Source organism: Sorex fumeus, unplaced genomic scaffold, assembly GCF_029834395.1.
Source record: "Sorex fumeus unplaced genomic scaffold, SorFum_2.1 ptg000083l, whole genome shotgun sequence".
Lineage (NCBI taxonomy): Eukaryota > Metazoa > Chordata > Mammalia > Eulipotyphla > Soricidae > Sorex > Sorex fumeus.
Window position 1 is genome coordinate 9284989 of NW_026606140.1, and position 25261 is coordinate 9310249.

A 25261-nucleotide genomic window follows, 5' to 3' on the forward strand; every position below is an offset into this window, starting at 1 on the left:
TCTTACTTGGGAGGGAGGAGAGAAAGAAAAACAACTACAATGCCTAAAAAGTCCCAATTGGGTAGTAACAGCCTTCAACACAGCATCTCCCTGAAGACCATGAGCCAGCCAGGGGCCACCCAAGAGCCTACACCAGCGCCGTAATGGTCAGCAGGGGCCTATGCCTCTGCTGCTTCCCAGGAAGGGGGTCCCCGCCAGGCTGGAAGCATCTCACATGGGATGCTTGGGTCACCAACATCTGGCTAAGAAGCCCCTGAGAATCAGGAGACGCCGGGAATTAATCAAAGGTCAGGGTCCCCCCCCCCCGCCTTTTCTTTTGTTCATGGCAAATTCCTTGAGAAACCCTGGCCTCTGCACTCAGCAAGTGGACATAAAGGGCTTTAGTCAACACAAACAATTTCTCTAGGACCTGAAAGCCACATGCATAAAACGTGGGCCTCCGGGCATTGCTGCCATTAGTATCTCAATGTGCTAGCGAGCACAGCACCGAGAGCTGCCTGTGTTAGCAAGTGAGAACCACACAGCACGTGCCCTCTTACACTCTCGCCATCTGCAGAGATCTGACTCTTGGGCTATCAGTAAAAAGAAAAAAAATTGAACAGCAACAAGAGAAACACACCTACGGTGGGTAAGTCTTTACCCTCTGCACTCACCCAGTACACAAAAGGCTCCAAAATAATTCATAAATTTCAGAGAAGTCTCCTGGACAGCCTCTACTGGGCCAGAACTGCGGTCAATGGTTTCAATGTTCCCTCCCCAGAACCTAACAGGCCACATTTCACATGAATTAGGTGATGACATGGAATGTCTAATGAGACTCGGGGTGCTTTTAAATGAATGCGAATGACACGACAAACCAACGAAAGGAAAGTGACTATGTGAAATGAGAGACAAAGAGAGAGAGACATCGGATACATTATTAAGAATCCATTAAATTCTGGGTCTCATAAAACTATAACCCAGAAACTGCTTCCCTTACTTTTGTTGTTAGATTTATTTCCAAAGAAATCACAGTTCCAATTTGAAATTGAAGCCTGGTACAGGCAAACCCTGAAACTGTAGTGGCAAGAAAATTCTATGCTCGGAGGACCGTGCAAATGTGTGCAATTTCTACTAAGACACTAGATCAAGGAACCAAAAATATGCAAGAATGGGAAAATTTAGTAACTCACATTTGTTGTATATCTAGCAGTGGCTTCAGAAGCATTGCCCTGTAGCACTGTCCTCCTGTTGTTCATCGATTTGCTCGAGCGGGTACCAGTAATGTCTCCATTGTGAGACTTGTTACTGTTTTTGGCATATTGAATATGACACGGGGAGCTTGCCAGGCTCTGGCATTCAATTAAAAAAATCAAAGATGTTTGTTCAATTACAAAAAAAAACGTGAGTTGAGGCTGGAACATTAGCACAGCAAGTAGGGTGCTTGCCCTGAATGCGGCCAATCCAGATTTGACCCCCTGTATCAAATATGGTGCTCCAAGCCCCCCCAGGGTAAGCCCCAAGCAATGCCAGGCGGCCCCCACACACACTGCCAAATAAAATGTGAAAACTGCCACTGGAGGGAAAACAAAACTTTCATGAACTTAAAACAAGAAGCAAAAGAAGCAGAAATAGAAATTATTCTTTTGCAAACTGACTGTTTGCTTCTTCTTGTTTTAAGGAATACCTTAAAAAAACTGGGGTTCTAAAGGATTTGATTTGTGCTGCTCGACTGAAAATCAAAACTGAGGCAAAGGCGTAGACCCAACTGTCAGAACAAGTGAAAAACGCTCATCAACAGCAGCCTCCGGACCCAAGGAGCAGAGGTGCCTCAGCCGGGCCCTGCCAGGTGCATGACCCCAGATATCCCTGTCTGATTCTGAGCCTCCAACAGAAGTGGTCCTGGCGGGGTCGGCCAGGCCGCCCCGCATCCTTGCCTGCACCCTGCAAGCCTCGGGGACCTGCACGGGCGTTACCTCCAGGTTGCCTTTGGAGATGGACTCCTCCTCGACTCGGAACTGGAGGGCCTCCACTTTCCTGCGGGGGAGAGGGAGAGTTGTGAGGGGCATCACTGCTGTTCCCCATGAGGGCCACCATCCTGTAGATGCACTCCTGACCCAGCCCCCGGCTCCACACACAGGAGGGCTGAGAGAGTCAGCGAGGGCCAGAGCGAGAGTACAGCGGGGAGGGCGTTTGTCTTGCACGTGGCTGACCCAGGTTCAATTCCCAGCATCCCATTATGGTTCCCTGAGCAATGCCAGGAGTAATTCCCGAGTGCTGAGGCAGGAGTAACCCCTGAGCATCGCTGGGTTGACCCAAAAAAGAAAAAAAAGAAAGTCGGTGAGTCCCTTTAGCTGCGAGCACTGGGTGGGACCCGCAGGCTACAGGAGGAAGCTCTGCCGAGCCAACGCCAGGCAGTGTCATATCAACCCTTTATGCCTCGTAGCTAACAGAGGTGGTTAAAAACTGACCCGGGGCGCATGCCAGTCCCTCCTAGCCAGCGCCTGTCCCTGTATCGGGACAACAACCGAGCCCCTGGGGGAGAAGCAGCAAACGACTCGGGGTCTGGGGGAGAGGGGCAGGAGGGGCTACCAGGGTACATGGCGAGTTTGGCATATGAAACTGAGGAGCTGAGCCGGGCACTGGCAGTGCCCCTGGGCACCACACTGCCGGGAGCCCATCAGAGAAGACGGTCTTGGCCGGCACCCCGTGTCCGTCTGTCTGCATCCTGGCCTGAGCCATGAGTCCATCTGTCTGCAGCCCGACCTGAGCCCCGAATCCATCTGTCTGCAGCCTGGACTCAGCCCTGCCTGTCTGCTGTTGTGCCCTATGAGTGCTATGGGTTTCCTCCCGCCCGGAACTTAACCCAGGGACTCCCACAGGGCCCCACTGAGATAGGACAGTTCCCTGCCACCCAGCACAGGCCTCTTGAACACCAGACCACGTGGACACAGCAGGGAGGGCCAGGGGTAGATGGGCTCCAGTGAACTCCGCCCCATCCCCCCACCCACCCAGTGAGGCCACGCTCAGGACTGGGCACCCAGTGGTTTCTGGTTCTCACAGCCCTGGAAGGCCAGGAGCACCCCACTCGAGGCAGCCCCCCAGCTCCTGGCACGGCCTCACCTCTTCTCCTCCTCCAGCTGGTTCAGCAGCTCCACCTTCTCCCAGTCAGTCGCTTCCAGCATGGCCTACAGCTCATCCATCTTGGCCTCCAGTTCCAGGACATGCTGTGGAGGCAACTGCATGAGTGTCCTCGCCTGCACCCGACAGCCCTCTGTGGGCTGGCACTGCCACCTGCCACCTCAGCACACTGAACGCGTCTCCCACCTAAGCTGCAGCGTTTCTGGAAGGCCGGAGGGGAACCACACCACGAAAGCACCGGCGGGGACTACTCGGTGTTCCCTGAACCCCCACGGGGCGAGCAGAAGGTGCATGCGTTCAAACCACGTGGCGGACGCCACCGCAATGATGGCAGACGGGCACACATGGACTCTCCCTGCACCTCCTGCACCAAGTTCGCGCCCAGCCTCTGCCACAGGCATCTCTCGGACCCAGCATTGCCGTCTGCACAGACGTCACCTGGTTGTGCCCGTCCCGGCCAGGGCCAGCTCCTGCTCTATCTCCCCCACATGGCTCGTGGTCTTGGCCACCTCCACCCGCTCCAGGTCTCGCTCGACCAGCAGCTGCTCAATGTGCTGCTGCTTCTCCTTCAGCGCCTCCTGGAGGATGGTGGTGCCGGAGATCTTGCGGACTCAGTGGGAGGAAGTTTCCGGCAAGTGCAAAGGAAAAAGAGACGTGAAGGGGGTGGGGGCGGCCAACGCAGGCATGCACGCAGTGATCCTCGGCAAAGCACTGCATCCTTGCATATGGGCCAGCGACTCTCAGCAGAAGCGTCTTGAAACCTTCCCGAAGATCCTTGGACGGGACCTGGACTCCACTGACCTCGGGCCTCGTGGCAATCCAGAGACTCTTCTGCAGAGCCGGAGGCAGCCCCCTCCACAGCCCGCTCTGGCCTGAGCTTCCTTAAGGCTGAGCCCTTGGCTTGAGCTTGAGGCCGGCTCCAGCATCTTCAGCCTTGCAGGTCCATCAGGGTCTCCCCAGGGCAGCCTGGCCCTTCTCTCTTCCTCTTCCTTCCAGCTCACCTCGCTCTCCCCAGCACCCGCCCCAGGCCTCAATAGCAGGAACCAGAGACTCTTGTCTCTGAGAATGGCACTGTGACCCCATAAAAGACCCCTGTGCCATCTGCCTTCGAAAATGGGGGATGAGAGGTTAAAATGATAAAGTTGCGGGGAAGGCGCTGGCCTTGCACGTCACTGACCCGAGCTGGATCCCAGGTACCCACCCCATAGGGTCCCGAGCCCACCAGGAGTGACTCCTGAGTGCAGAGCCCTGAGTAAGTCCTGAGCATTGCTGGGGTGTGGGCCAAAGTCCAGGAAAAAAAAGGAAAAAGTGGTGGGTGAGAATGTGTGAAGGCTCACGCCCAGCGAGCAGGACAGCAAGGGCAGCTCAGGGGAAGACGAAGCACAAAGGGAAGGAGAGAAGAGGCAAAGACAGTGAGGAGGGGAGGGGAGTGGGCTGGAGGGCAACGGGGACCAGAGGTCCTGTCTGTTCTGTCCTGGGCTCGTGGTCGCTCATGGTCGCTCTGCAGACCCAGTTTCCTTGCGGCACAACGGCCCCTGCAGGTGGGGACACAGCGGGATCTGGTCTTCATTCTTCAGGCACACGGTGGCGGGGGCTGAGGCGGGGGTGCCCGAGGACGTCCGTTCCTTCTGCCTGGCTACCCCTGACCCATCGCCCTGCTGCGATCCAGCCGCAGGGTCTCTTGTCGCTTCCCTGCATCATCTGAGCTGCTGCCAATTGCTTGCTGACTGATGGGCCCAGCAGGGCCCAGGCTGTCCACTGCTGCTTTGTCTGCTGGGAGCTCTCGAGCTACCTGGTTCTGTCCGGGGAGCAGGCTCATCCTTGCCTCTGCGTAAGGATCTGGCCGTGACTTCCCAATACACTTAAAGTATATTGGTCAGATTAAATGCTCTCCCCAGGGCCAAAGAGTTGGGTTTTTCTTTTTTTGGCGGGGGGGAAGGTGCTTGCAGAGGTTCAAGATCCAGCACTGGTAGGAGTGACCCCAAGAGCAGAGAGCCAGGAATAAGCCCTGAGCACCCCTGGGTGTGGCCCCAAAACCAAATAATAAATAAAATTTCTAGGAGCACACGAGCTCTCGGGCCCAGCCATGTGCAGTGCTCCCGGAACTGCAGTCAACTCGGATTTCAAGGGGTGGCTGGGAAGAGCTTGACAGCCTTGTGGGTATCCACCAAGACCTGGGCTCACCCCCCTCCACCGGGAGCAGCCCCCAAGCACCACACCTGGAGTCCCTGAGCACTGCCAGGTGAGCCCCAAAACCAAAGAGCAAAAATAAAATCTAGGAAAGGCGGGCGGCGGTGTTTCCTGAGTCTCCTGGCCTGAGCAGGTGGGGCAGGCCTGATGCAAGCTCTCCCTGGGCCCGAGACAGCTCCCTGAGGAAACCAGCATGGGAGCGAATGGCTTCTTTCAGCCAACCATGGAAACGAACAAGACTGCGAGGTTCAGGCGCCAGAGCAGGGAGAAAGCAGCACCCCTGGCATGGGGGAAGGCGGGCGCTGAGGGGCTGGGCAAGGTCGGGGCCACGAACTGAACTCAGGATGTTGATGCCAAAGCCTCTGCCCTGTGCGTGGTGTGTGAGGCCCCAGGCTCCATGCCAGCAAGGCCAGACCCTCTGTGGGAGTCTGGTACCTTAAAAGAGCAACTCAGCCAACAAGCAAAACACCCACTCACACACAACTAACACTCCCACACACTCATACCCCAACCAACACACACTCACACCCCAACAAACACTCCCACCCTCACCCCAAGAAACACACACTCACATCGCAACCAACACTCCCACACTCTCACACTTCCACCCCAACAAACACACACACTCACACCCCAACAAACACTCCCACATTTCCAGAGCCCCACACTCACACATACTCACTCCCCAACAAACACTCATACCCTCCCACAGCCCCACACTCACACACACTCAAACCCCAACTAACACACACTTACACCCCAACCAACACTCCCAAACACTCACACCCCAACCAACACACACTCCCACCCCAACAAACACACACACTCACACCACAACAAACACACCCACATTTCCACAGCCCCACACTCACACACACTCCCCAACAAGCACTCATACCCTCCCACAGCCCCACACTCACACACTCACATCCCAACTAACAAACACACTCACACCCCAACAAACACACACACTCACACCTCAATCGATATTCCCACACTCCCACACACTCACACCCAAACCAACACTCCCACACTCCCAACGTTCCACACCCACAAACACTCACACCCCAACAAAAACACACGCACACTCAAACCCCAACAAACACTCCCACAGCCCCACAGTCAGAGACAGGCACACCCCAACCAACACTTGCACGCTCTCAAACCAACAATGACACGCTCTCATTCCCTCACAAACATGCTCACACCCCCACCAATACTCACATGCTCATGCCCTCACCAACACTCTCACAGCCCCACACTCACACGCTCACATACACACACCCTCATACATACATATCCACACTCCGAAGCATACACATTCATACATTCACACACACACTCCCTCACAGGCCGCCCACCCCCACCGCGCAAACCAAGGGCGATTCCAAGCAGCCTCCCCGGCATCTGAAGGGTGACAGCAGGCTCGGGGGGTTCCTGCGGGCCGAGTATAGCTACATGTGGGAGCCCCAGGCTGTCCCCACATCCCTGCAGGGTCCCCGAGTGCCACCAGAAGTGGCCCCGCCTAAGAACCAAGTGAAGTGGCCTGCAGTCCCCTCAGCACCTCCCGGGCACCGTGCATTGCCCCAGGCTGTCTGGGAAGGGGCAGGAGGACCCACCTCGTTCTGGCCACGGCGCCATCGTTCTTGCCCAGTGGCTTCTCCAGCTCCACGCCGCACCAATCCCCCTTGGCGAAGTCCGTCTCCCCAGGAAGCGCACCGCACCGGCCTCCATGCCTCCCACCTGCCGGAGGGAAGGAGGGACGCGGGTCAGGCACCTGGGACTGCGCACAGCGCCCCCACCCCCGCAAAGGAACATTCTGGCTTCAGAGTAGTGATTTCCTATTCTTTGGGAAGAAACCCCAAAGGTCAAGGTGCCACTTCCCCCTGTAACCCCTACAGGGTGAGCAGATGCTGCTGCTCAGTATCCATGCAAGGCAGCGCGTTCACACCCACTCGCTGTCACTGGTGGCCTGGCTGACCACACCCCCAGGAATCTCTGACCCAGGCCAGCCACCTGTGTGGCGAGGGGGTCGCTGCCCCGCGGGTAGGGGAGCGAAGCCGTGGCAACCCCACCACTGGAGAACAATTAAGCCAGAAACCAGCTAAAGGAAAATGACTGTTCTCATATCTTAGCGGAGTTCGATTTTCCAGTTCTCCTTCACTATGCCTTGGCTTCACACTTGGCCCCGGGGATGCAGAGCAAAACATAATCACAGCATTGGACACTGACGTGAATGCTGACAAATAGGGCTGGAGCACAGGGGGAAGGGCACTTGCTTTGTGTGCGGCCACCCTGGGTTCAATCCTCAGCACCCAAGATGGTCCCCCTAGCCCGCCAAGAGTGATTCCTCAGTGCAAAGCCTGAGTGACCCATAAGCACTGCCAGGAGTGGCCCCAAAACCAAAAAGTTGAAACAGAAAGGAGAGAGAGAGAGAGAGAGAGAGAGAGAGAGATCTCAAGTAATAATTCCTGAGAGCGTGGTTTTTAATTTTTTTGGGTCTGGGGCAGGACTGGGTTCACGTGCTCGGGGGTCACTCGCAGCACGAGGGGTAGCAGCGTCACCCAGGACTGTCTCTGCGAGTCCTGAAGTGCCATCTGCAAAGGCCCTGGCACAGCCTTCGTGGCCAGGCGGGGGCCCTGGGCACTGTGAGTGTGACAAGGAATAAAAGAACAAGAGACAGGTGGCTGGGGTGGCGACCCTGGGGTGAGAAGAGGCTGCAAAGTTCCTGTCTCACAGCTGGTCATCAGCGAAGAATTTGGCACAGAACATGCCATCCCTGACCCGGAAACAGCCTCCTGGAACAGCACAGCTGGAAGCCAGTCAAGTCTCTCAAGACCCTGACATTCGATCACGATCACGACCACCCTGTTGTTTGTCGATTGCCTCGAGCAGGTGCCAGTAACGTCTTCTTCGTCCTAGCCCTGAGATTTTTTTTTTTAAGTGCCATATTCAAGGCTTTTTCAGGGTTAGGAGAATGAGACCCATCATTGTTACTGGTATTTGGCATATTGGGTATACCACGGGGAGTTTGCCAGACTCTGCCGTGTGGGCATGTTACATTTGGTAGCCTGCCAGTTTGACCAAATTAGGAATGAGATGATAAGATGTCGTGCGGCCGGGAGCTGAGTGTGATAATCTCTGGATCCTGGCCGTTGTTGAAGTTACACGGCAGTTGGTGGGTGTAACTGTCTAGTTACTGGCAGGTCCAGTCCCAAACTGTGCAGGCTTGGAGGTCTCAGCCCCGGGTCCCACACACCTGGGTTCCTCTGTCAGTTCTTTTATGCGTGAGGCTCATCCAAGTGTGTGGAGAGTGCTCCCAGCATGGCCTTGGCTGGGCCTCGGTGGTCTTCAGCTGTTGGGCCCTGGTGGAGACAGACCCTGACATTATATCCTGGAAATATCATCTGCCCAAAACTGCTGCAAGCCTGTCTCCAGAACATTCTGTCAGAGCTCAGCTGGAGAGAAGGGAAGTGATCTCCCAAGGTCAGGAGAACCACCGCACATCAGCCCGGAGAAGCTCTTTATGGTTGGACTCTGAGACGCCACAGGACGGACAGAGTGACCTCCCACTCTTAGACACCATAAGACTGACCAGAGTGACTGACTGTCCCGCTCTGAGACCTACTTGTGAGCACAGACGGGACTTGAGGTCAGAGCTGGGCATTTCCAGTGACCCCACTGAGGGTCCCTGAGTCTCCAGAGAGAACCAAAGTAGCACAAGCATGGGGGCAGTCTGTCCACTGCCAGTGACAGGGAGTGCCGGGGGCAGGGGACCGTCTTCCACAGGCCTGGAGGCTGGAACAGCCATGTCAGAGCCTTCAAAGAGCTACTCGGAGGTCAGTCACATAAACATCGGGGCCAGCTGGGGCAGAACCTAGACTTCCTGTGCACAGGGAAGAATGAGGCAAATGGCAGGAGGCCCTTTGGAGAGCTGGGAAGGCACCAGCCCTACATGGGAGCTTCGCCTCAGTGCGCCGAGGCTAGCCCCCACTCGCCACGGCCTCCTGACCACGGCTGCGTTAGGCCGTGGAGCGCCAAGCAAACCTTCCTTGAATTAGGAAAAAAGACCAAATAAAGTGTTAGAATTTTCTTTTTTCCCCCTTCTTCTTTCAGAAAACAGCCCTTATGCAGGTTATGTTCCCCCCAAAAAAACCCTCAATAACTTTTTTTTGAAAGGCGTGCTCTAGCTGAGGTATGGAGTGATGGAACAGCACAGCGGGCAGGGTGTTGGCCTTGCACCCACCTGCCCTGGTGTGGTCCCTGAGCACAGGGCCAGGAGTGAGCCGTGAGCACCACCACCAATAAATAAATAACTGATCAGAGTTATTCACCTCAAAGCCAATGGCGGTGTCCCCGCTCCCTTGTTCCAATGACACTGGTGTCCCTGTGTCCGGGTGTGGACGGTTGTGAATAAAAGTTTAAAAAAAAAAGTCTTTTTTCTTCTTTGGGTCTTTGGGTCACACCTGGCAATGCTCGGGGGTGACTCCTGGCTCTGCATTCAGGAATCATTCCTGCGATGCTTGGGGGACCCTATGGGATACCGGGGAACCCAGGTTTGCTGAGTGCAAGGCAAACGCCCTCTCTGCTGCACTACTGCTCCATTACCCCAAACAGTCTTTAAACCGTGTGTCTCCTCCAGCTCCAATTCCCTCCCCGTGTTACTCTTTGGCCACCCCCGAACCTCAACCGTGACCCTCCAGGACCCTCCGAGGGCCACCCTGCGCCTGCAGGTGGGTCCCCTCACTGCTCTCCTCTCCCGCCTCCACTGCTCGGACACCGACCTGGTAGCCATCCCTGTGGTCCCTGGGAAGCCACTGGCTCCGGGCCAGCCCCCAGTCTGTCTGGTCAGAGCTGCCCGCCTCAGACATCCCCAAGGGGACTTTTCCCAGCCGCTTCCCACGGGTTCTGAAAGCGTTATTGAGTGCTTCTGCTGGGGGAGAACAGTTGTCCACAGCCAAGCGCCTCTGCTTTGGGGATCTGTGCAGAAGAATGGGCTTGGGGTGGACTGAGGATGCCTCGTGCAGGGACCTGGTGACCCCCACCAGAAACTCATCTCACGGAGGGTGCCCCCTTGCCCCCACCAAAGACCTTCCAGGAGCTGCTCAGAGAAACACAAGAGTAGGTGCTGAGTCTGAAGATCGAGCAACCAAGTCAGCAAAACATACTTTTAAGAATGTTCCGGAGATAGGTCCCTACCCGTGGCCTACCCAGTCTGCATCCCCGACACCCCAGATGGTCCCCTGAGCCCTACCAGGAGTGATCCCTGAGTTCAGCACCAGGAAGAAGCCCTGTGCACGGCCAGGTGTGGCCCAAACACCAAACCACACACGTCTGGAGAGACGGCTCAGGGCTTGCGCAAAGCCAGGGAACGGAATGGACCCGAGTGGCTCGGGGTGAGCCCTGTTACGCCCCAAACACAAACATCAAAAACCAGAGCAATGGAACCGATTTCCAACTTTGTTCGTTGGTTTGTTTTTTGACTCACAGTCAGAATGCTCAGGGATTACTCTTGGCTTGGTGCTCAGGGATCACTCCAGGATGTGCTTGGGGGACTGTACATGGGACCAAGACTAAAACCCCGGATCAGAGGCGTGCAAAGCACGTGGTATGACCCCTCCCCACGGCATGACCCCTCCACCCTGTTTTGGCTAAACTGGTAAAACTGGCAGCAACCCCGCACGCATCCATCACGCTGGAAACTGCAGGACCAGGCGTCCCGGCTGCTCGTGCTTCCACCCAAACCATGAGTCTGGAGAAGCTGATGAACCAGACAGGTGAATGGACACCCACCCGTGACCACTGCCCTCGGCACTCACCAGCACCCGGTCCCCGAACTTCAGCTCCCGCTCCCCGTTTTTGAGGGAGCCGGCCTATGAAAGGTTGGAGATGGACTCACTGGCCATCCTGGTCAGGTTGCTGATATGAGGGGTGGCCGGTGCCTCCTTCGTGGGGGGCTGGGGCGCCTTCGGGGCAGTGGCAGGGCCCAGGGTGGCCGACAGGGGCGGTGTGTCCCCGGCGGCAGGCGCTGGTTGCAGGTCATTGGTCTCATCGTCGGCCTGTAATCTCCTGCTCAGCTTGGACGGCCGGGTGAAGATGCCCTTCAGCGGCTCACACTGGAAGTAGCGCACACCTGCCACCGAGCTCATTCCTGCCGATGGGCTCGTCCAAGACGATCCCGGCCCACTGACCAGGGGGAAACTGGGTCTCCCCGAGGAACTGGATGAATCCAGGCTTGTTCCCCTTCACCCAGACTCATTCCCCGACCTGGAAGTCATCCACAAACTCCTCCTGTGTCTCCGAGGAGGGGGCGCTGGGGGTTTTCTCCCCAGGCACGGTCTTCTCAACGGGAGCAGCCGCTGGAACAGCAGAAAGGGTCAGAAGCATCAGAAGGGACAGGAAGGGCCTGTCCAGGTCCAGGTAAAGTGTGATTGGTGGGGGGGGAGACACCCAGCAGTGCTCGGGTCTACCCCCAGCCAATGACGGGGGCTGCTTGTGGCGAAGCCTGGCCAGGCCTGCCGTGAAGGGGACATGCTCACCTACCGCAGCATCCCAGGCTGCAGTCATACTTTGGGCTGCTGAGGGGAAATCTTTGGACACACCCCATGATGCTACGGACCAAGCTAGGCAAAAGTTCGAACCCAGTGTCTTATTTCTGCTGTGTCCACTGGCCCATCTTCTTTTTCTTTTAGGCGGGAAGCACCCCAGCCAGTGCTCAGGGCCTATTTCTGGCTCTGCGCTCAGGGACAGTCATGGTGAGGTTGAGATTGGAGAGTCACATGGGGTGCCGGTTGCCCTCCCCACTGTACTGTGGCTACGGCCAGCAATGAGGCCCTTTAGTCCAGGTGAGTCCACCTCCCTCAGCCTGTCCCCAAGCCCGGGCGAGGGGGCTAGCAGTTAGGACGGAGCGTGTTGTTCACCTCAGCTGTCACCAGTTGCTGTGACACTAAAGTCACAGAATGTGACACTCTTGTGTGAGAGCTGCCCCCAGAGCCGCAAACGTGCGTAGAGCTCAGGGAGCCTTTCCCAGGCGAGGACTTGGGAGGAGGTTCCCGGGTGGGAATGAGTCTCCCCTGGCCCAGGCTGAACGCTCTTACCGGCCGAGGGTGCCTTCAGGGCCCAGCTCCCATGCTTGAGGATCTTGGTGGGGGCCTTCAGCCTGCTGGGCCTCAGCAGACTCATGGTCAGGTGGTCAGACGCTGCCACGGCCACTACCAGGCCCCGACCATCGAGCCCACTGTGGGGCCTTCTGAGGCACACTCGTTCTCAGGACTAAATCTCTGAAGAGCAGAGGATAGAGTCTGTCTCAGGGGATCGACCACAGCAGCTTCTGAAGGCCAGAGAGCTGCCAGTCTGGCACTCGCCACCCCGAGTGCGACCCCCAGCCTCCCGCACAGCCCCCTGAGCCCACCAAGTGTCATTCCTGCGCAAAAACTCAATCCAAAACAGACAAACAAACAACTGCAGATTCGGGGCCAGAGGGCAGAGGGGACAGGTACTTGCCCTGCGGGCAGCTGACCCTCACACCCTCCCTGGCATCACACCCACCCCCAAACACATTCAGGAGCCAGAAATCGTCCCTGAGCACTGCGAGTGTCACTGACCACCTCCCCGTCCAGACACTGACTAGCCAGGAGGCGACTCAGCAGTGATCGCTGGTCTTGTGTGTGCGTGTGTGCGTGTGTGCATGTGTGCATATGTGTGTGTGTTTGCGAGGCCCGGGGTTACACATAGAAGCTAAGGCAAGCAACAGGCACACTTTTTTCTATGGGCTGAAAAAGGAAAAGGGCCCAGCAAGACTGCGCCAAAGGGTGGCTGGAGAGCGATAGCACAGTGGGTAGGGCATTTGCCTTGCACCCGGCTGACCCAGGTTTGATTCCCACCATCCCATATAGTCCTCTGAGCACTGCCAGGACTGATTCCCGACTTCAGACCCAGGAGTAAATCCTGTGCTTCACCAGGTGTGACCCAAAAAGAAAAAAAAAATTGCGCCAAAGGGGAGCAAAGGAGGTTTTGGCGTTTCCTTTGTTCCTTGTGACGCTGCCCAAGTTTGATAACCACAAGTAAGTATTAACTCCATTTCTTAACCCACAGAACTGAGGCAGACAGGTGGATGGGGGAAGCGTCGCCATGGAAATGGAACTCCCGAAGAAGTCAACAAAAGCTTCATGGCCACCAAAAGACCACCTGAGGGCACAGGACCCAAGGTCTGGTCAAAATTAACCCACATTAGGAGGCCCAGAGCAGGCTGGAACCCCCGAGGGAATAGGAACAAAGGCTAGAAAAGGAATTTCTAAGAGGACCTTGGACCACTCAACTCTACCCCCTTGGCAACCACCCTAGCAACGGACTCTAGCTAGAAACTCCCACCAGGGGCAGCCTGGGGAAAACCCGAGATTAGCCACCTTGAACCAAGGGAGGGCGCTCATGTGTGCCCGAGCCCAGGGACTGCTCTTGCCTACGAGGTCGGTCATGTCACGGGCTTCTCCCCTCCTGAGGTGTGGACTTTCGGACTGAACGCAACCTAGCAACCTAACGTGTTCAGTGGCTTTCTGCGCCTCTGGAGAAGCCGCACTCTCTCTCTAGCGTGTTACTCCCTCCCTCATTTCCCCTCCCTAAAAGCCTCCAAATAAAATGTTTCTGCTTCATGCTCATCTCCTGAAATGCTTTTCTGCGAGAAGGACAAAGGCCCGGGGGCCTGAGGAGGTTGAGGATCGACTCCCTTTCCCTGAAAAGGGCAACCCCTCACTCCGGCCCAAGACCCCAGGAAAGCCTATTGGGCGTCGTGGGGCTGGCAGGGCTCATCGCGCTCATCAGTGCCAGCGCTCCAGCCAGTCTTGGGGGAGTGACATCTTCTCTTCTGCTTCTCATCAGCCCCTCATGAGGGCCCACTGATTTCAGAGTCATTCCATCTTAATAGAAAAGTCCGCAGGGGGCAGAGAGGCAGGACAGTGGGGAGGGCACTTGCCTTCTATCCAGTTGTCCTGGGCTCAATCTCCATCAGCACAGGGACGTTAGCCGGCCAGGGTGACCCCTGGGCACAGCCAGGTATAGCCACCCCACTCCACCCCACCCCCACCCAACCCAAATATATATATATATATATATATATATATATATATATATATAACTACTAAAAAAACTTAAACGAACTAAAGATTAAAAACTATCATACACTAAATAACTGTTAGAGAAAAAAGCTGCCCACATGTGGGCCAAAAGCCCAGAGACTCAGATTCACCTGTGTCACACTGCACTCGCAGCTTAAAGAACTGAGCTCTGCCAAACAGGCTCATGCCAGTCTCCTACAGAGACTGAAAATGGCAGTTGGAGTTTAGAATGTTCTGAGGTAGAACGAGAATTCAGCAAGGAGGAGGGCATCATGGGCCCTTCTTAAAGGGGCAGGCACCACCCTTCGTGACACCAGGGTCCGGCTGAGGCTCCAGAGGGCTGCCCTGCAGACGCCAGCACTAGCTGGCCAATGTCCCCCTGGTCCCTGCGGGGCCCAGTTCTGGACCCCTGGACCCTGAGAAAGTGGTTTCAGAAAATGTTTGACAAATGTTTGTCAGGTACAGATCTCCAATTGAGGTCATTCGGCATCCCCTGAGTTGGACCTGGACCCAGTGACCATGCCCAGGGCCCTCCTCAGGAGCCGGGCCATAAAATCTGTGGGCGGGGGGCCGGGGGGCGGAGGGGCAGAGCGACAGGGCAGAGGCCCTGAGCCCGACCCTGACAGCCCTGCTCTCTGTGACCCCAGTGCTGTAAGCAACACCTGCCGCACCGTGGCCAGGGAGTGGCCCAGCCCACTAAGGCCTGAGTGCTGTACAGAGGAGTATGTCCTGGCCTGCTCCAGATGGGAACACAAGCTGAATGAGTGCGGGTCCCCTCGAGGATGAGTGAGCAAGAACGGAGGAGTGGTGGGGAGGTGGGGAGGTGGGGAGGGCGGAGTGACCTAACCTAGGGGCTAAGTGTTGGGTAACATTGCTTTGTCCTTCAAGAAGCTTAGGTTTTATCTGGTTACACCCACCACAGTGCTCCAAAGGCACTTCCACTTCCATTGTGTTTACATGTAAACATGTAAACAGTCTTTCCTATGCTCTCCTTCCTACCCAGTTAATCAGCTTTCCCCTTAATCAGACTTTGTTAGTTTGTAAGATCAGTTTCCCAGAAATCTATGATTTTATATGTATGAGTGAAATATTGCCTTTCTCCTCTCCTTATGCCTTATGAACAGTTTACTTTAAAGTAATATCCTTTTTGTATAGATACAGGAAGACCGTTAACATTATGCTTTGTAATTTAGGATTTGATTGGCCTTGAATATTATTCACTCCCGGGCATCATCTTTCTCGACTTAAGCCTCAGTTGCCCATAGTTCCTAACACCCCAAAAGCAGGGTCCCGACGAGGGACTGAATGGACCCAGGGCAAGCAGTGAGCTACCCTGGTAGCGAAATGGGCCAGGCCAAAGTGCCACGATTCTTAACTATAAGTTAAGAGTTTGATCATAGACAAATGCTGTCATGATCCAAAGGTAACGACAAGACTAGGATCCTGCTAGGGTTGGGAAAGACTATCTGGCCTGAGCACCGTAGTCTGAGATCGAGATGGCCCTAGGAGAGCAATTCTATAAGTTTAAGATATTTCTTACTGTATCCATACAAAATGATTTATATAATATTTTATATGCTTGTTGGACAAGGAGAGGAGAGGCACGCCCATGGAATTCTGCTCTAGGGTGGGTCCTCCTGCTAAGGAAGGATCTGTCCTAGGAGGGGGTCTTCCCTGAGGCTAAGATTTCTACCCCTGTTCATCTCCACCCCTATTGATTGTGACCACACCTATGTGTAATTGTTCCCCCAATTCCTCAGGAGAGAGGATTTAACTGTACTGTAGGAGGGAGACAGGGGCAGGAGAAGGAAGAAGAGAGTTCAGAGAGGGGCAGGAGAAGGAAGAAGAGAGTTCAGAGAGGGGCAGAAGGAAGAAGCAGAAGTTCAGAGAGGATCAGAAGGAAGAGGAGGATGAAGGGGGATGGGGAAGGAGAATGAAGTAGCATGGGAGCAGAGACAGGAGAGACGAGGAGAAACAGAGAGAGATGGGAGCAGAGAGAGAGAAGGAGAGACAGAAGGAGAGATGAGGAGAGAATCAGAATAAACTACGACTAATACCTACCAGCCTGGCCCTCGTTCTTTCCTCCGCCTGACCATCACCATCGACCTCTCCGGGGTGGTAGAAGGGTGAGACTACCGAATGCGGGTGGTGGGAGAGATAGAGCCGCCGCCGTGTGGGTGCCGTGCCCCCCAAGTTGTGTGAGTTTACACACTAAGGATGGGACACGTGGACGGGACAGCTGGGGGTGCCCAGGGCCGACTCTGATGCAGTCATCGGGGCTCATCCTGGCAGGACCTGGGGGGGGGGGACGTACAGGGTGGGGTGGGGTCAGCCGCAGGCAAGGCAGGCTCCTTGGCCCTGGGCTACCCTTCCGGTCAAGGATACCTATTTTCTTTCTTTCCTTTTGTTTTTTTGGGACACCCGGCAGTGCTCCGGGTTACTCCTGGGTCTGCACTCGGGAATCACTCCTGGCGGTGCTCAGGGGATCTATGGGTCAGCCATGAACCAGGCAAGCGCCAAGTCTTGATGTCAAGGTGCCCACGAAACACAGTGTGCAACAAGGGACTCTACAGAGAATGTCAGGGCCAGCAAACGCTACGAGGAAATCAATCGATTCTGAAAAAACACAAAAAGATACAAAAGGAGGGGCTGAAGTGACAGCACAGTGAGGAGTGGTTTGCCTTGCTCACGGCTGACCAAGATTCGATCACCAGTCCTGAGCACTGCCAGGAGTAATTCCTGAGCATCTCTGAGTGTGACCCAAAAAGCCGAAAAAAAGAAAAAAACAGCGCGAAAGAAAATGTGTTTGAGCCTGACTGTCTCCCTGAGACTTGAGCACTCAGTGCTGTGTGTGAGCCTAGTAGAGTCTCCGGCCTGAACAAGTCCCAACCCCCTCACCCCTATGCTCCTGTGTTTGGACCCTGACCCTAAATCCTGTGATGGGACCACATGTGTCCATGACAAAGACGCTAGCAGGCTCATGCCCTAGAAAGTCCCTGCTTCACACAGGCATGGCACACGGGTCCTGGCCTGCTAGCGGCCGGCAGTGATTCGGCAGGAAGCAGAGGTGTGAGCCTGAACGTGGGTCAAGTCCATTCCTTCAGCGTGAAGGGGAGGAATGTCCGAGAGGGGGTTTTGAGCACTGCCTCACAAGCATGAGGTCCAAGCCCCCGGGGTCACACATGCACCTGGCACAAAGCCAGCAAAAACCCGGCAGCTCTGCTGTCCCAGCACCACGCAGGAAGGGGGGTGACTCCAGGGGGAGGGCCACCGAGAGAGGAGGAGGATACCACAGAAAGGAGGCGCGAACACAGAGCAGGAGTTGAGGGCTGCAGAGTCGGGAGCACTGGGCAGAGAGCAGCCCTGGGGAGCAGGAGAACAGGTGGGCGCCCTTGTCACTGGCCACTCGAGGCAGTCGCACAAGCCATGTGCAGACCCACGAGGCTGACAGGGCGCTAGGGACGGGGCTACCCCAGCAAGGATTTTTCTTTAAGTTTTGTGCCATGGGGCCAGAACTCTAGTACAGCGGGGAGGGCGTTTGCCTTGCACACAACTGACCTGGGTTCAATCCCAGCATCCCATAGGGACCCCAGAGCACCTCCAGGAGAAAGTCCTGAGTACAGAGCCAGGAGTGACCCCGAAACATAGCCAGGTGTGACCCAAAAACGAAATAACAGCAGATTAAGCAGAAGGGCACGGAAGCTCCGAGCCACAGAAATGCTGAGGTTGGTGCCCATTCACCCCCGACCCCCGCCAGGCCACCTGGGATCAAGGTGCCCGAGCATCTCCAGACAGGATCTGCCTCAGCGGCTCGGTGCGTTATCTCAACCTATCACCCAACTCGACTTGGATTTACTCTGGTTATCTCTTTGACTGGTTATCTTGGGCATCTCAGGGGCCAGCCGCCAATATCCGTCCTCCCACCTGGCCATGGCGGGATCAGGTGTCAGCAGCTGGACCCTGAACACCCCACCTGCCCGTCCAAACGCAACGCAAGCACAAAGTCCAGGATCGCCCCCAACTCGTAGGACACGACCAAGCTAGGGGCCCCGGAGAGCACTGGGCCCAAGGACGGGTCCCAGAGATCCCCAAATTTCCCTTGCTCAATGGCCCGGCCCAGCAATCTGCATCAACCACTGGGCCCTAGCTCTCTGCTTTCCTTCTGCTTGCCCAGCGAAACGCAGCACCTCACACCTGTGTTTGGAGGGGAGGAACACCAAACTTTTTTTTTTTTTGGCTTTTCGGGTCACACCTGGCAATGCACAAGGGTTATTCCTGGCTCTCCACTCACAGGAGTTACTCCTGGCTCTGCACTCAGGAGTTACTCCTGGCTCTGCACTCAGGATTTACTCCTGGCATTGCTCAGGGGACCATAAGGATGCTGGGACTGGAAGCCAAGTTGGCCACGTCAAAGGCAAACGTCCTACCTGCTGTGCTATTTCTCCAGCCCCGGAACTCCAAACTTTATATAGAAAACAATGTATTTCACAATGCCTTTTCAGGCTTTCTGATTGTTGGGGGGTAAATTATAAACAATCATGGTGCATCTTTTGTCAATAATGAATGTAATCAATGTAGAGAAGAGTTAAGTAGAAATCATCTGCCTCATAGGCATTGGGTGGGTGGGAGCTGGGGTATATTGGGGTTCTTGGTGGTGAAAAATGAGTACTGGTGAAGGGTGAAGGGAAAGGTGTTTGATCATTGCATGACCGAGGCTTAAATCTGAAATCTTTGTAACTTTTCCCATGGTGATTCAATAAATAAATTGAATCATGCTGGAGTGATAGCGCATGTTCTGGGGTCCCTCGAGCAGAATACCCAGAGTGAGGGCCACTGTGAGCACCTCAGTTGAGGGGAGCCGTGGCTACCCCGGCCGGATGCTGGCTCTGGGGCCATCGTGGCTCAGGGCGGGAGAGAAGATGTGAATGCAGCATCCACGGGGGGATGGGGGGCCCTTGGTTCCGACCTGTCTTGGGTCTGTCTGTTGGGATGGCCCCACCCCACCCGCACAGGGCCAGGAGCGACCCTGGGTGTGACCAAGACAGCCCCTACCCTCAGCTGGGGTGACCTAGCCGCTTCCTCAATGCTTCCGCACTGCTGACCAAGAACAGAAGGAGCAGAGAGGCCTCTCCCAGACCTGCAATGACTCGCATGGAAGGTGAACCCCGAGTCCTGTCACCACACAGGGCCGGGCAGGCCCCTGTCTTGTCACCTCACATGGCATGCAAGCCCCTCCCTACTCCATGACTGGACTGGGGAGAGACCATCGGCGGAGCTCAGGAACGTTCTGAATTCCACAGCCCGAATCCCAGAGATGTGAGCAAACCCATAGGGAACTGGGTGACAGCATCCCAGAACACAAGCGAGCCCCAGGTTCTTTCTCTTAAGGTGCTGCTGAGACCAACATGCTGAGGAGAATGGGGACCCGGAAATCTGGTGATGCACCTGCGTTTACAAAAGGTCAAGTCTTGAGACCAGCAGTACCAGTACCACAAATCAACTCACACGCCCAAGAACGCAGGGAAATGCGATCGTGTCTCAAACACACCTGCACATGCTTCCAATGGCAGAGGGCGCAGAGGGCGCAGACAGGCACCAGGAGCGCTGGGGCCGTGAACGGGTTCAGGCTGACTCCCTGGCTTGGCACTGGGGGTCACACCAGGCGGGTCTTGGAGGACTACATGGGGTGCCAGGGAACAAACCCCGGTCTGCCAGGGGCAAGGCAAGTGCCCTACCCACTTTACTATCTATCTGGCCCTGGTATGCCGTTTTTAGAGGACATTATCAAGTTGATGTGTTCCCCCTTGCATCTTCCCCTTCATTCCGGTATTTATTTTCCCTTTCCCTCCCTTTCTCGCTGAGGCTGAGGGTCACACACTCTAGGTGGTGGTTACCCACCTGGGGGGGGGGGGGGGTCTCACTCGGCCTGCCAGAACTCCAGCCATGCCCAATTTTACCTATTTCCAGTGAAGAATACGTCATAGGAAAAGCATCAGGTTGAAAACTCACATAAATCAATGCTTTTGGGTCTACACATTGTCTTAAGGGACTAAACATGGAGAAACCTCACCCCACAGAAGAAAGAGCCAGAGTTCTGACCTGGGCGCCCCTAAGGGCCAAGCTGACAGTTTGAAAGAGAAATTTTTCAGAAGTGCTCCCTGTCATAAAGATAGTAAACAAAACATATAAAATCATATTTGCAAACAAAAAAACACCTTTAAGAAAAAGACAACATTTAAAAAAGAAAAACTCCGGGGGGCCAGATAGATAGTTCAGTGCGAAGGTGCTTTCCTGGCATCAAAGAGTCAAATATGGACCCCTGAGGACCCCCAAGAGTAATCCCTGAGCATCACCAGGTGAGGCCCCAAGCAAAAACCAAAGTAAAGTAAACAAATATGTGCTGAAAATAACCAGTAGGAAACAGGCTGGGATGGGCGTGTGGGAGAAACAGAATTTCCCGCACACCCTGCGCCCAGCCCTGAGGTCACACTGCAGAACCTCAAGAGTTTGAATGAAAAATGTAGGCAATTGTATTTCTAGAAAATGAGAATGTAAGATTAGAGTCTTCAGGTCTTGCCAAGACCCAATCAAGGGGAAAGGCGGGTCATGAAAACAAAATCACTCACAAATGGCTAACTGGAAAAACACAGTGACAGACTTGACTATTTCTGGCTGGAGCGGCCCTGCCTTCCACTCTCAAAGCTTCCTCCACAGCCACAGTCAAGTCAGGGTGGGACGGGCACAAAGACAAACATCGACCAGCAGCAGAGAAACACCAGGAATAAACACATTTAAGGACAATTGATTTTTGAGAATTCAGTAAGGGCAATAACAATTTTAAGCCAATTTGTTGAAACAGGAGGGTCTCCATAAGCAAGAGGAGCAGCGGCCCAAGAGACAGCACAGGGGAAGGCGCTGATCTTGCATGCAGCCAACCTGGGTTCTATCCCTGGTAGCATATATGGTCCCCGAGCATGGGCAGGAGTGATCCTCGAGCACAGAACCAGGAGTAAACCTTGAGGACTGCTGGATGTGGCCCAACTCCCGTCTCTCCCCAAAAGGAAGAAACTGGAGGCTTCCAGGAATCACTGAAATGCCACTGTCAGTGTCACCATCACAAACGAGGCAGAAACGAGTGTCAAGTTCAAAGGGCAAACACTGAACTTACTCCCCGTCGAAGGGAATGAGGTCCAGGCTGTACTCCTCCCTGTGAATGAAGGAGCCCAGGACGCCCAGGTGCTTCAGCCGCTGCTCACACAGCAGGCTATGCCGGGGCACAAACAAAATGTGGAAATCTCTTGTGAGGCCACGTCTGTCTTCACTGCAAGAGAAGGACCGTGCATTGGCCCGAGGCCCTGAGGCGAGGACTGCTCCCCAAGGCCCCACCTGTGCCTGGCACACAGTGGGCTCTAAAGAGACACTTATGAGCTACCCCCCACCACTGACTCAGTCCAAGATTCTAGTTTTCTTGCTCTCTTGATTTTGATGCTTTTTCTGGAAACCGCTGACCTGTGCTCTGCCAAGGGGCAGTGTTACTTTCTCTTGGGCCATTAATGGGACATGAAAACTCTCATGGTTGGGGCTGGAGCAACAGCACAGCGGGTAGGGCGTTTGCCTTTCACGCGGCCGACCCGGGTTGGATTTGTAGGTCCCAGCATCCCATATGGTCCATTGAGCACCACCGGGGGTAATTCCTGAGTACAGAGCCAGGAGTAACCCCTGTGTATTGCCAGGTGTCACCCAAAAAGAGGGAAAAATAAACCTCTCAGAGTTATTGCAATGGACATCTGTTTCTTACAGAAAAAAAAATGTTTCTATTTAATCAAGCGATGTCTCTAGGAAAAGAAAAGGTTGCTTCACACTGTGCCCGATCTTGAGCAAATACCCCGCATACTTTTAAGTCCTTAGGGGCCACGTCGATCAAACGTAATGCAGACTGGGCTGGTGCACTTCCTCCATAGATGCTGCAGCATTAAATTTTAGTCAGCTTCTCCTGACTTTGCTTATGAAATTTGAGCATATGGTATTCAGTACTTGAAAAAGAACCATTAGCTGTTTTTCTTTTTATAAAGAAATTCTGGTCCTTCTACTGAGACAGGCCGGAGCTTTCTACTGTCCTGAGAGAGGGGGTTTATGTGGTTTGCCCTGCCTCCCCAAGCTCCAATACACAAAGTTTCCAATTCTCTATTTATAGTTTTTGGGCCACACCTGCAGGTGCTCAGGGATAACTCCTGGCTATGCGCTCAGAAGTCACTCCCGGGAGACTTGGGGACCACATTGGGTTCCGAGGATCTATCCTTGGCTAACTGCAGAGTATTCTACTCCTGACCCCCCATTCTCCTCCGACACACTCTCACATCTGTCCAAAGATCCACTTCCTAAAGCGCTGGCAAGCAAAGGTGTCCTGATGAGCACTCAAACCACTAGAGGAATGATTCCGTATGGACCCAGCATCAGCTCTGAGATACCTAAGCACATTTTCAGCCATTATATCCATCAGTTCTAGCCGGGGTCTGACGAAAAAAATGATATTCTTGACATCGGCTGCTGGCAAGAGGCTTCCTTTGAGTGTGAACATTTTCTCCACCTCATGTTCCTAGGAAAGCACACATACAAATGGTGAACAGAACCCCTAAAACTTACCAGCCGACCCAAACTTGGGCATCACTGCAGACAGCCAACCTGGGTTGGACTGCTGGCCTCCCACACCATCCCCAAACACAACCAAGAGTCAATCGTGAGTGCAGAGCCAGGGGTAAGCCTGAGCACTGCCAGGGGTGGCCCGAACAAAACAAACCAACAACAAAAATTCAGGTGTTGTAAAACTCCCACTCCAAAGCACAGTATACTTTAGTGTTGAGTCGGAGAGTGCAGGGGTACATGCCTGACACATGACTGCCAACTTCGCACCCTGGCACCACAAGGGTCTCAAGCATTGCCATGTGAATCCCAAGAGAGGCCACTGGAGTGGCCTGGGATATCCCTGCCACCACAGCACCAAGCATCATCGAACTGCTAAGAATCACCAACAGGAGGTGCCCTGGGGCAGTGCTCAGGAGAGCCGGGGCCAGGGAGAAAGTAGAATGGGGAAGGTGCTTGCTTTGCATTCAGCTGACCCGGGGTTCTATCCCCAGCATCCCATACTGTCCACTGAGCAGTGCCAGGGGTGATCCTGAGTGCAAAGCCTGAGCACTGCCTGGCACAAGCCCCCAAATAAAATAAAAAACCACTTTAGTATAAAAATTTAGATTCCCCAAAGCCAGGTGTATAAATTCAGGCTGAAGTAACCAATCCTGTGTCTGAAAAACTTTGAGCCACATTAAGTAACAATCAGAAGACATGCCGCTCCGTCAAGGAGAAGAGGGGGAGTGCACAGCCACCCTTGAAAGGTCCACTGAAGGCTCCTATGCTGCCTGAGCCCCTGAGCTGCTTGTGCCCATGCAGCCGAGCAAATGCAGTGCCCGCAGCTCTCCTTGAGATGGGGACTTTTGTGCTTTCCTATCTAATCTTGCGATGTGTGTAGGGGCTCTCTCTGCCTTTGGAGAAGCCCACGGTCTCTCTTGAAATGTTACTCTCTCTCCGCTTGTCCTCTTCCTAAAAGTCACCAAATAAAATGTTTTTTACTTCAAATGAATAAATAAAAGGTCCACAGAAGATAAAACATTTACTACTCATAACAGCGTCAGTGATTCTAAAAACCAGACAGCTCTGCACACCAGTTACTCCAGAAGTGGAACATATTACTCAACCCCAAGGGCTGGACGTACACCAGAAAGGGTGGTGCAGTTAAGCTATTACATGAGTAACACCTCGCTTGGAATTAGGATCTTGTTTAGGTGGAAATAAGAAGGTTTTCGAGGAAAGGAAATCTCTGATGCAACCCCGTGGGTCAGGAATCTTGACTTTCCTATGGCATGTGTTTGGGGGCTGGGCTGGGGTCTACACTTCACAGACAGGAGAGCTGGGTTGGTTCCCACCACCGCATGGTCTCTGGAGGCGGGAATGACTGCAGAGCACTGCGTCCCCAAAGCAAAGCAAAACAAACTTATTTGGTAACTGATCCCACCATAAGATTATTTTAAGAGTTCCTTACTTTAAATCTAACACACACTTAGAAAATCTGATTTTGAATGTTTATTCAAAGTGAAGGGGTTTAAGGAAGATGAGCAGATTCTGATTTGGGGGGGGTTATACCGGGAGATCTCAGGGGTTCCTCCTGGTTCTGCACTCAGGAATTACTCCTGGCAGTGCTCAGGGGGACCATATGTGATGCCGAGGATCGAACCCAAGTTGGCCATGTTCAAGGCAACTGCTCTCCACACTGGAATGTCGCTCCAGTCCCAGATCCCCATTCTTTGGTCAGGACTATCCAACTTGCCTGAGCCATGAGCTCTGAGGCAGGAGGAGAGGGCAGCTTCCTTGGCGTGTTCCTGACACAAGCCTGAAACATTACACAATCCACGGCCCACTGTCCATGACCGGGCATGTGTGGCGACCCCTACATGGACATGGCCAAACAGACCCCGGCAGCTGCTCCTGCTGACCAGTCCTCACGGCTAATTCCTTTGGTTTCTTCTCAGCTCTGACTTCTACAGTGCAAGCCACAAGTGGCTAGAGGACATCAGGCCTCTTTACCGATGCCCAAGTTACAAAAACATGGGCCCCTTTAAAGCCACACGCTTTAGATTTGGTGTCATGAGCAACAGCAGAGGGAGGAGAGCCGGAAGGGAGGTCTCCGGGGCCAGAAACCTTTCCCAAGGGATCACACTATCCAGATTCTTTCCTTATGACTTACATAAGAAATAAATCGCAGTCATGATGCAAATACCTTAAAGTGTTAC

General features: G+C 54.3%; 1 pseudogene; it reads right to left on the reverse strand.

Annotated features, from left to right (window-relative positions):
* The window catches only part of LOC130039164 (CAP-Gly domain-containing linker protein 1-like), a 192404-nt pseudogene that overhangs the window by 103089 nt on the left and 64054 nt on the right, over nt 1–25261 (reverse strand).